Source organism: Mycteria americana, chromosome Z (assembly GCF_035582795.1).
Source record: "Mycteria americana isolate JAX WOST 10 ecotype Jacksonville Zoo and Gardens chromosome Z, USCA_MyAme_1.0, whole genome shotgun sequence".
Taxonomy (NCBI): Eukaryota; Metazoa; Chordata; class Aves; order Ciconiiformes; family Ciconiidae; genus Mycteria; species Mycteria americana.
The window spans coordinates 32,758,890-32,771,714 of record NC_134396.1 but is presented as its reverse complement, the minus strand read 5'-3'; positions in this window follow the sequence as shown (position 1 = coordinate 32,771,714).

The following is a 12,825-nucleotide window of genomic DNA, read 5'->3' as shown; positions in this document are numbered from 1 at the left end:
TTGGAATACTAGGGACCTATAAAGGGAGACCACTCCCAGGGTAGCCTCAACATTGTACCCAGAGAGCTAAAGAGTACTTGCATCCTTAGAAATCACAGCTTCAGAAGAGGGAGATGAGTTTGGACTTCACGTTCGTCTGCTTTGTGTTATCACAGGTAAGCTGCAGTTCTGAGGAAGCAGGCAACTTTGATTAGAGAGAGAGGATTTTAAACAAGTCGTCTCAGGTGAACATCCTCATTGTAAGTCAATAGGTAGAGCAGAAACATACACCTTCCACTGTCTTACAGCTATTGTTCCTGGTTGTATTTTGTGAATTGTTCAAGGGTGTAGGCACCTGGACCTTGGCAGGTGAGGTAAGTGGGAAATACCTAGTTTGGGAGTCCGAGGGTTACAGGGTATGGAGCAGGGTTCTGGGCGCTCATCTGAGAGAGCAGGCTTACCTCTTGATGAAGGGCAGCTGCCCTCTGGAGAGCCCTGAGGTGAAATGTAGCATCCCTGAAATGTTTTGGTGGAGATGTGTTGTTTTTAGAGATAGATGGTGAGCAGTCTGACACAGAGGGATGAGCACCCATCTTTCCCCCAGATTCTTTTTCTCTAAAATGTATTAGTCTACCTCGTGGTACATAATTGTAAGCTTTTACCTAAGAAGGGTGGTAAAAGGCTGCCAGTACTTTCTCCCCCCTACTTTCTTCTGTAACGCTGACATTTGAGTAATGACACATACTCTGATGGTCTCATCTTCATTGTAGGCAGTAGAAGAGATGTAGAGAGTGACTAGAGTACAGGCTCTTTGGGCACTTGCTGTCTTTTTCTGTATTTGTATACTACTTAATGTATTGTGATCCTAGATACAGCTCCTGTTCCTAGGTACAACTAGATAATAACAGTAATAATTATTGTTACAGTGCAGGGTTTGAAAGACAATGAATCATTATTTGCATGATTACAGAATAGGAAGGTCTGCTGGCAAATCTTTATATAACATGTTTTCAAGGATACATTTGTGAATACCATTTTTCATGAACTTTCCTCATTCTATTTGGGAAAAGTTCTGCTTTAATTGCACCTTATACAGCTTTACTGAAATGAAATTTATGCACATACTTCTTGAAATTAATGCACTGAGTGCCTCAACCTTTTCGGTATCTGCTGTGACTAAGTCATTCACTCCATTCAGCAGCAGTTACATATTTTCTCTCTTCAGTCTTTTACCACAGATGTAATAGTGGAAGGTCTTCTTGTTGCTCTTGATGTTCCTGGTAAGTCTCAACTCCAGCAGAGCTTTGGCTTCCCTGATACAGTCCCTACATGCCTAGGCAGTGTTTCTTGATTCTCCCTTCATAGGCTGTCTCTGCTTCCATGCTCTGTATGCTGCCTTTTTTGTGTTTGAGCTCTGTCATGGGTTTCCTGTTTTGCCAGACTGGCTTCCTGATATGCCTGCTTGGTTTCCTGAGTGTAGAGGTGTACCATTCTTGTGCTTGAGGATGCTCTTCTCAAAGCCCAATCAACTTTATTGGGATACTTTTTCCTTCAGACCTGACCCCCATGATGTCCCACCTACCAGTTCCCAGAATGACCCAAAGCTGGCTCTCCTGAAGCCCAGGGTCCATGCTCTGCTACTCGCCTTCCTCCCTCACCCCTCTCAGGAACTTGACTCCACTATTTCATGGTCACTACAGCATCACCCATCGGCCCTGCTTGGCCCATCCAGTACCTGTGTAACAAGAAGTTGCCCCTGACACCCTCCAGCAATCTCTTGGATGGCTGACATCCCGACACGTTACATTTCCTGATGAGGATGGGGGTCTGTGACATAGAGACTTCCTCAGCTTGTTCAGAGAAAGCTTAATCTGCTTCCTTACCTGGTCAGTAATCTGTAACACATCTTACCAGTGTCATGCGTAGCAACCTGTCCTCCAACCCTGACCCACAAGCTGTTACCCACACCTGAGCCCTACACATCCAAGCTGCTCCTTCATGTGGAGGGCAGCTCCCTTCCTCCTCTTCTCTGCCTGTCTCTTCCGAAGGGCTCATCTCCATCCGTCACAGCACTCCAGTTGTGTAAGCTGTCCCACTACAAGGTGCTTGCATGGAAAATACCTTGTTGCATGCACTCTCTTTGAACATCTAAATCTATTGTCTTCATTAAACTCTGATCAGTGGAAATACCACGTGGCAGAAGCCATCATCTCCTAGACAGTCAGGTCCTAAGTTGTTTTGGGGCTTTAATTATCAAATTGAACATGTTCAGTTGTATTTGCTGCTTGGTAAGGTGCAAGCCTGAGCTGTAGAACAGTGGTAATGGGCTTGGCAGGAAAATCTTCTGTATATTTTGTATCAATCTGAAATCCCAGGTAGTTCCAACATGGACAATGTTACAGTAATTTAGTTATAATGAAGAAAACACATAATTAGCTATAGCAAGGCCTTTATATGACTGAAATATCCACATTCTTAAGCAGATAAAAGTAATCTACATCATTACCTGAACAGGCCAGAGCAGGCCTTGATTTAAGATATGCTGAGTTGTGAACCTCTGTGAACATGGTAGATGAGTGCCTCCACTAGACTGGCTGTGTTCATCCTAGCCAGTGCTTCTCAGTTTCCTTTCCTCGTTGTGCTAATGGCACCTCAGTCTGGTCCAGACTCATTTTAACCTTCAGAACTTAATGGGCTCCCAAAGCCACATCAGTTCATGGGCTATTCTGCATAGGATGCCCGCTCTTTGTGCAAGTCGTAGAATCATAGACTCATAGAATGGTTTGTATTGGAAGGGACCTTTAAAGGTCATCTAGTCCAAGCCCCCTGCAATGAGCAAGGACATCTTCAACTAGATCAGGTTGCTGAGAGCCCCATCCAACATGACCTTGAATGTTTCCAGGGATGGGGCATCTACCACCTCTCTGGCCAACCTGTGTCCTCACTAGGACATCCTGCTCTCATATGTCTCATTTGCACCCCTTAAGAGCTCTTCTTAATATTTTGATACTTTAATACTTTTGTGCTTTGCTTTCTTATGGTGCTTCAGATAGTTTTGTATCAATGGATTACTCAGTGGCTGGCTTGGCTACTAGTTTAGTTTCACTACTTGCTGCATTATTTTAAAACCAAAATCGATATGCAGAATATAATCCGTGGTTTGATAGCCTCTACTTGTGACTGGCAAACTATATCTGAACATAGGGACTACAAATTTCTGCATCCAACTGTTTTCTGCAACACTGCAGGGAAGAAGCCCAGGTGTTTGTGTCATCCAAAGCACTGCAGTTGTTTAAGTTACTTAGATCGTCTAAATCAGTGGTCTCCAAAGTGGGGTGCATGAGATGATCAGACCCACTCCAAAGTGGGGTGCGTGAGTGGGGTGCAGGAAGAAAATATTAGAACTTCAGTAATGCATGTATATAGCTTATAAATAAATATATGTATACTGGGTGTCCATGCTCAAAAACGTTTTACTAATAGGGGTGCATGATCAAAAAAGTTTGGAGACCACTGATCTAAATGATATCAGTCAATCACATCCACCGAACCTGGTCACTATAAGAAAAGAATTTCACAGCATTCACAGAATTAGCACTGTGTTGTGCACCGAGAAGCGCCTCAGATCTCATACGTATTTAGTTGCGTTTGAAAAAATACATCGATTCTTTCATAAAGTAATTAGTAAAGCTTTTTAACCAAGACTCAAATATATTGCAAACATTGATCATGTTGTATTAAGCATTGATTGTTCAGCTTTAAGCACATCAAATTGGAGACCTTCCTCTACCTCCTGAATCTTTTTCCGGAATCTTCTGCTGCCAGTCCATGGGGACAGGGTGTGTGCTGAAATATGAGTATATAGGATGAGTTGCGGGTACGCTGTTTGTATCTCAGTCTGTCTAAAATCTGTTGTGTAGACTAAATCTTGGCTTTATGAACATACTTATGTTTTACATATGTAAAGTATGCAATTTGTAGAATATAGTATGAGTAGAGATAGATGAGCATTTTCATGAAAAATATTACTTTCCAAGTTAATCAGAAGCTGTTGCCTGACAAAAAATAAAGTTTACATAATTTCACTAACAACATTATCGGCCATGTGTCCTGAAATGGGTATGTGCATTGTTCATTTACTGAAATCTTTGTTGCTGGTAAATGAGTTTTATAGCATTTTTGATAATGAATATAAATAATAGATAGATTCATTTCAAATCTTGTAAACAACTTCAGTTTTTTTCATGATCTTCAAAAATTTTTCTGCTATTGGTCTGTGTAATGCCCTTGAGATGTCTCTCTAATTTTCCCTTGTTGCTTCATATTTTGCATCATGTTCTTTCATGTTCTCTGTTGCAGTCTTGGCTGCCTACGAGTTCTTTGAAAAAGGAGCGTGTTACACTTAAATATGTGCATCAATAAAATAAAAATTGAAAGCTCTTGTATCAGAAGTGTATATGGGAGATAAATCAGATTCTCAGTAAATTTCCTGATGTCTTAGGTTTGGTTTTTGTTGATTTTTTTTTTTTTTTTGGTAACAGACCTTCATTGCAGCTGGACATAGGTAAATACACAAATCTTAAAGATTTAATTTTCAGTTTTTCATTTTCTTGGACCCAGTTCTGGTCTTATTTACATCAGTGGACATTCAGAATAGCTGAACGATAACTGGTAAAAAATGCTTAAGAAACACTAACATTTGAAATGTAGAACATCTCTGCATGGTTTTAATTCTTGTTGCATCACAGTCAAAAGTACAAATTCCAGTGACTGTTATGTACTCTTACTGTAAACTGGGGTGAGAGCAGAATTATGGCAACACTGAGCACTGTAAAAGATGTAATTCTGAAGTGTTAGAAAATTATACCAAAGCATCTGTTAGCTGCTGGGGTTTGGGGTTTGTTTGTTTGGTTGGTTGGTTGGGTTTTTTTAGGTTTTTTATTTTTGTTTGTTTGGTTTGGTTTTTTAATTTTTTTTTAATGGGACAGGAGGACAGACTGTTTGCGGTGTTCAGCCACATATCTTCGTCACAATGATTTTCCTGAGAAAAATGCAGTACTGGTGGTGTACATCCACTTCTCTTGATAATCTTCATTTTCTAGATTTTTTTGCTACATTTAAATAGGAATCAGATATGGTCACTCAGACTGCAGGAAATTTCTGCCCAATCTGTTATGTTATTTAACCTGACAATTAAACATTGCTTCCATTTTCCTTGTCAGATTTCTCTGTGTTTTTGGGCATCTTCTGGGCAAAGATCAAACTGTACTTGTGGTGTGGTATGACCACGCATCCTGATATAGAAAGCCTGAAATGTGACCAGGTCTCAGTGCTGGAGAATCAACAAATATATTTTCATTTTTCACAGAGGAGGCAAGTATTTACAGGTGGATGTTGTGGCTGCAGTGTTGATAGATGGTGAGGTAAGAGGGCTGAGGTAGGCAGAGAATTACATTACAAAAGCAGGTGGATCTGCAGCGCCTGTTTTTTCAATACAGCAGAGTCATGTCCTGATTCATGCCATGCAGTTGGTGGTGGCCGAATTCTTTGTGTCTGTGTAGCTGTGAAGACCCTGCTAGGCTACGCAGCTCTACTTGTGGGCAAAGTTTGCCTTGTCTTAATACAGTTCTTTGTGTCTGATGTAAAAGTAAACTAATCCTTTTTGACCAATATTGGGACATATCTGATATGAAAGATAATTTCTTCAGGGCACAGCAATTATTCAGATTTCTGTGTGACATAAAAAGATTTCTGCAATAAGGGAAGGACTTCATTTGAAGCAGGTCACCTTTCTATCTTTTCAGAGTGGGATTCTTTTGAGCTAATTTGGATATGTGGTTTATAATTTACTTACCACAGAGATGTAAATATTTTGCAGGACGCTACTGGTAATGGTCTATGAATGTCCTCATTCAGCTTAAAGAAGAAAAAAACCCCACAAACAACACAATTTTAACTCTCTCCTCACAGGAGTTTTCAGGACAATACTATTTTTATTTTCTCTGATGCTGTGAAGAGCTCAGGGTTAATTCATCAATTTGCTCAGAAAATAACTTCTAATCTCCATTCCCTATACCCCAACACTTTCATGTGCTGTTCTGTGGGAACCCCGTGAGTACCATAGTATTGGGTCAAAACCAACCTATAGTAAATTTCGTCAGAGAATGAAAATTGTGAATGTGAATTGGTGGAACCATAAAAGAAATTTACCCTTTTAAGCTGCTTAGATCCTTCACACAAAAGAGCCCCGGGAATTCTTATCCCTTGGAGCTAAGACCAGATCAATGACATTGAAAGGAAAAAGCTTTACATCTGCTGCCGTATGGAGACTCATGCAATACTAGCAACGTTGTAATGAACGGGTTTCCAGGGTGTCCCGTGTATGGAAGCCAAATTTATTTTATTACTAATGTGGAGCTTTTAAAAGGCTGGAGTTTTACAGGCATAGCTGAAACTTGCATATCAGGATGAAAATGTTCCCCAGTAACCAGAATGAGTCCTGTTAACTTCAGAAGACTATAGATCATGCAAAGCATTACGCAGAGTTATTGGTCTTTGAAAATTTCCTTCCTGCTTAAGTTTTCAACAGCACTTAACTGAGGGATAAGAATTACGCTGACTTTTCATTGAGAGTGCAAGATACCTTTTGTGGGATAAACTATTGATAACCGCCAATGCTATGAGTTATTTATATTATTATATTCTTTTATAGTGTTACTTACATTGTGTATTATGTGTTATTTCTAGTTTTATTTGGATCTCAGAGCTATATATGGGTACATAACAATCCATGTAATTTGTAGACCAAAGAAAATAGTAATTGTTACACAAAGTATACTACTAAATACAATTTAACTTCAAAGGAAAATACATAGTTTGAAAGCAATGTTTGTGTGCTCTCAAAATAAACTATATAAATAAACACAAAAATGTTCAGACGTTTTAGATGGGCATACATTTAAATAGAAATAATACATGTTTTAAGAGAAGTAACAGACTGGGGGCTGATTTTCTTGTCAGTACACCCTTACTCTTGTTTACATCTTTGCACTGAGGAGAGACTACTTCAGTATTGGGAACTTCAAAGCAGTTTGTTTGAGCTTTGGTTCAGTTCTCAGGTGTCTAAAAATGATGTCTGCAAATGCATGTATGCCTGCAAAACTGGATGAAAAGTGATCAGTACACACATAATTTCTCTCTTCAAGTCTAGGGTTTTTTATGTTAAGGTGATCTTCTGGGACAGTAAGGACCAACTGAAAATTTGGTCTCTCTTGTATAAAGCATATTGCCTTCAGAACTCACTGGTATAAAAGTTGCTTGGTGAAACTGAAAGCATACATGCACCCTTTTTAACTAAAATGCTAACACTGTTCTGAGATCCTGCTTATTATTCTGGATTTTTAAAATGTTCTGGGGCATGTGGAAGACGCAGTTATAGTACTTAGATGTGCTGTAGTGTATGCATGTATGTGAAATGACATGGTAGCACCTATTGCAATTTTAAGGTGACTTAATAGGCACTTCTCTGTAACCACACAGTTACTAATTTAGTAGAGTTTCAGTAACTGATAACACCAAATTTATAGGTAACAGTAGAGTTGCAAGCACTCCAGAAAGCTAAATGTTCCCATTGTATCCCCTAGTATTTCTGCTGTAACTCACACAGAGCTTAAAACACTACTTCTCCAGAGAAGCTAGCAGTCTGGTGTGCACCCAGACTGAGATATCCTTTAAAAAAGATGATTTGGCAAAGTTCCTGTATGCCACACCTTGAACATGAGCCTACTGTGTCCTTCATGGTATTCAAGGTATGACACCTAGAGATCCATCTAGCCAAAATTCCCAAAAGCTTTTGAAAATCTTAAGTGACTTTTAAGAGGTATGTAGCAACTCAGGAAAACCAAGATGAGTATTAGTCTAATTTTGACAGCCGCTGGTTTCACACAGTGGCCAGTTTGGGCTTCTACAAATGAACTCTTTGCATGCCAGTCCAGTGTTCTTGCTGTGGAGCCACAGAAGATGTTTATGTAAGCTGTGAATTTAAAAACATTCATTAGGATCTTTCACTCACAAGCCATTTGCCTCAGACTTCTGTGATTATACGATTCCACGATTTTGTGACTTTTCACAAGTGTCTGTCTGCTTGTTTTGGCAAGTCTTTAAACTCTCTGTAACATAGTCTACTTTAAAAGCCTTATAAGCGTAAACAAATGCAGGTAATTTTCATTAAGATGTCAGGTTGTTGTTCATGTTTCATTTCCAGAAGTAAGATACTTTCAGAAAAAGCATGCAGCCGCTGCTGAGAATGTGGTTTAAAACATAATGAATAGGCAAAATTAGCAACTCTGAGAAAGCATTTCCTTCATTGCACTCCAAAGGCACCACAAGCCTAGAGGAAACTTCATGTTACCTGCCTCTTCGTTTCTCAGCGCTAGGAGACTCCTTTGTCTATGCATTCCTGATCCTTTCCAGGTATCTGACGGCATCAGTTTCTAACTTCTGCTTTTCCTTTTGGAAGTCTTACTACAAATAAAATAATAAAGATAGTGTTTACCTAGGCTTGAATATAAGACAATGATACAGGAGGGAATGCAGATGCAGTAGGGGGAACTGTCTATCGAGGTTGACTTGCCAGACCATCCTGCCGTTTTGGGTAATGCTGTATGCTCCCTTGCATTTTAATCTGAAATAATAAAAAAAATCCAGTAATCACAACATTGGTCTATAATATTGACACATAAAATGCATAGCCATTTTCCTGCTGATCATCTCATTACATTTACTACTTCTTTTAGAAATCCTCAACTGCTAGGGAGAAGAGGCATTTATCTCCTCGGCTGAGGAGGGTCTGCTGTACTGGGATCAAAGTGGGAATTACACTGAACACTTCTAGAAAGCAGGTCAATATCTAAATAAGGATTTATGTACCTAACTTTAGTCGAACAGGTTGACCTAAGAGATTGGGACAAGGACACATATTATGACAGTGGGAGAATCAAAGAAGGACCTGAGGAGCCTTGGTGCCCTGCCATTTGTTTAATCCCTAGGAGACTGCTTCAGTACTCACAGTACTCCTCTTTGTAAAAGGTTAGCCCATCCCACCCATGCTATTTCACAGAAACTCAGTTAAATCTGTTTCTAGACATTGTACAATCCTGAGAAGCAAATTTACTGATACAACTGAATCTCTTCATGGCACTGGATCACTATTTTTACTGTGCTGATTGGCAGAGACTGGACAGTTTAGTTAGTCTGCAACTGGGTAAATCTGGTTGCTTGATAATCTGGGGTTGAAAGCTGCAGAGGCAAAGAGAATATCCATTGAAAGCTGGCGTTCAATCTGTAAGTACTAAGGGAGATTTCCAGGTCTATCCTGAGCAACGCCAGTGATACCTCCCCAGGTACTTCGGCTTTGTTCACTGTGGCCCATCAGTGGTCTTGCATAGTCTGTCATCATAGGCCTGAAAATGCTTGTTGGCTTTTTGTTAAATAAGCATTCCAACAATAAAATAATAATAACAACAACAACAGCAATAATAATAATGATGATGCTATGTCATAAAGATTTATCCATATGGGAAAATACATAATTTACCAGAACTCCAAGGAAGTACTCAGTCTTCGGACTATAACTGTCTTTTCTTGCTTCTTTCTGCAGTGTGTCTAAGCATCCTATATATCCTATATATATTTTCATCCTGTTAGGTTTTCAGTACCTGGGCTTAATTTACTTGTTTTATGCACTTTTGAATTTTTAGCTTTGTTCCTTCTATTGAGGTACCACTGTTGATAACCTTCCTATTACGCTCTGTTTTTAGCACCACATTTTATTTTTTATGTCTCACAGTTTATGACTAAGGCAGATTTTAAAGTTAAATAGCCACTGAGGAGTTTACTGAAAATTTGTCAGATTGCACTGAACTCTTGGGGCTTTGGATTCTCAGTCCTCAGGAAACTGAGGTCCTTGCTTGTCCATCCACTTCTGTGTCCACAAGGTCAAGGTAATGACATTTCCAGAACAATTGCAGTGCTTTTTCACAAGGCCTCCCCTCTACCATCAGTGTCTCATCAGAAAGAAGCTGTGCTTTGTACACATTGAGGAAAGCCTTCTTTTCAGTGTGTTCCAACTAGGTGCACATAAGAGAAACTAATTTTTTTCTTTTCCTGGGAAGAGATCCAGTGGTCAGGTGCCTTTCTTAAGTGGTCAATTTTCAGCAAGTAATTGAATGTCAGTTTGTTAGCCTGGTCTCTTCCCTTCTCTCCTACTAGTCAAGCTATTTGTTGAAGGAGGTGGGTTATCTCACTCAATCTTTCCACTTCACTTGATTTATCACTTCAATGTTTGAAAAGCACAGTAGAGCATAATTACACCCAAGAGTGTATTTTAATATTGAAAACATTTCTTTCCTTTCCATTGCTACAAAGGAACCAGCTTTTGCAAGACAAAGGCGATACACCTATGAGCAGTGTTTTGAAGAAAATTATTACTACAGCTCATAAAACAGCTCATGAAACAAAGGTAAATATAGAGTATGGAAGAGCTCCATGAAGTCTGATTTCACTAGCAAAAAAGAAAGTTACATCTAAAGTATAACTAATAATCTAAAATTATATTGGTGTCATCTTTCTTTTTTTAAACTGATAGCTTGGGAATATTTTGCTGCTCCAGTCCACAGAAAGTGATAAAACCAGCTGGTGGATATTTAAGTAGACAGCCTGTTAATAAGGCCTGCAGGTACAACTGCTAATGGTGAGACCCTATTTTTTGGCTGCCTCTTAGCCAAATTAGCGATTAGATAACCGTGGGGCAAGTTTATGTTACAGATGTGTCTTGGCGATGTTATCTCAGACCGACTCTGCTACAGGCTCTCCTGATGCCAGCACTTCTATAATGACAAAACTATGTTTTCATCCATGTGGCTTCTTTCATTTGTAAGAAAGAGGAATAGGGGAGAGGTTTTGTTATACTAGTGCTAGAGGTACTTTGCTGGAACAGGAGTGATTTGTCAGTATAATATAGCAAGCTTTGTGTAAGGGGAAGCTTCCTCTGGCAAAGACAGACATGTCTGCATTGTAACTTGTTTGCAGACTTAACATTAACACTGGCATCTTGTAATATGTTTTGATTCACTTTGCAATCTTAACCTTCTTCCCATGTCCTTTGAAAATTAGGAAACCATTTGAGATCGAAAGTGCTTTCCTAATGTCACTGGAAAAGCACAATCTTTGACGAAAAAGAGAGTTAAGAGTGCAAGTGTTGCCATGTGGGATGGGCTCACCAGGCAGAAGGGAGATCGGACAGGGAACCTGGGCACCCCTGTGCTACTGAGGCGGTGAGGTGCATGCAGCCAGACAGGCAGTCTGCCAGTAAATCCAGTAATTAAACATCTCTAGTTGCCTAAACACCAGCTAACAGGTCATATCTGCCACTTTCTGTTTCTTCCAGGGCTACTTGTCAGGTACAAACTGGGACAATGCACTGAGATCCAAGGTTCAGTTTCGGGACCCACTTCACTTGCGGCACAAAGTGCATAGCCCAGTTAGTTGACCTGCATACTCATCAATATTGGAGCTATAATGAGGAAAGTGGAATTGAAGCCAAGTATTGATAGGATCAAAGCTGGGTCGAGGGGAAGGAATGGGCTTAGGAAATTGGCTGAGTCATTCAAAGAACCAAAAGAAACATAAATGTGATTATCCTCAGCCTCAAAATGATGACTCCAAAGTAGTTAAAATAAAGTAACTGAGATTAAGAAATAATTATAAAAGGTGACAGCTGATGGAGGAGTACAATTAGGGCTGATATATTATCACATATGTAACTTGGCTCCTTTTGTAATTGGTGGTGAAACTCTCACTGGCTGTAGTGGAGCAAAATGTAAACAATATTGAGCATTGCATACTTGCAATTAGGACAACAGAAGAGGGCCAAAGACAGATAAACGCAGCATTTGCTGAACCTAACTGGAACCCTGTGGAAATACCCGCGGGTGGAAGATACCAAATACCAGTTGTTCTCTTTCAGGGAGGCTGATTTTATGGCTAACAGGTAATGAAGAGAAGTACTTCTTCCAAACGAAGGTACCAAAGATGCAAAGATGCGAAAGCATAGAAAATGACATTAACAGTCTCAGGGTGTCAGGGCATCTGAACCATGAAGAGATTATAACCTGTGTTTTGTCATTTTCTGCTTCTGTTTGCTATACCCTGGGAAAAATACCAATGTTTTGTTATTAAAGGAAACAGTGTGTTTACCCCCTACACTTGAGGCTGTCTATCCCAGAACATTTTGAAGATTGTTAGTCTAAGTGCAGCAAGCATTAAGGTCATTACTGATAAGATTATAAAAGAATATAAAGTGATGAAACTGTAGTAATGAACGGAAAATAAAAAATCTATATAAATTCTACCTACAGATTTTCTTAGTGTAACTCTTGCTTGTAGTTTCAGCCTCTCAGAGCAATGCCCATGGAAAACAACACTGACATGAACTTTTTGGTCATAATATCTCACCTTGCCCTTCCAACAGACATTTAGAAAGTTTTGTGGCTGACTATTGGGCAGCAATCACTTCCCTCTGCACAGCAAAATTAACCCAAGTGCTGTGTGGAGTTACGTTGGTTTCTCCTCCTATAAATTCAGGTTCTGGAACTCTGCCCTGTGGCAAAAAGACAGGAGAGAGCGGCCAGACCTTTCCTTGGATGCAGGTAAGCACTGCTGCCAGCCAGGGCACAAGCAGGGGATTGCCCATGGCTGGTGAGGCTATGAGTGAGTCAATCCAGGGCAACCTTTTGGTGACTGCCTGCTGGAGTTTTGATTTACACTGCCAGCAAGACAGTATTATAG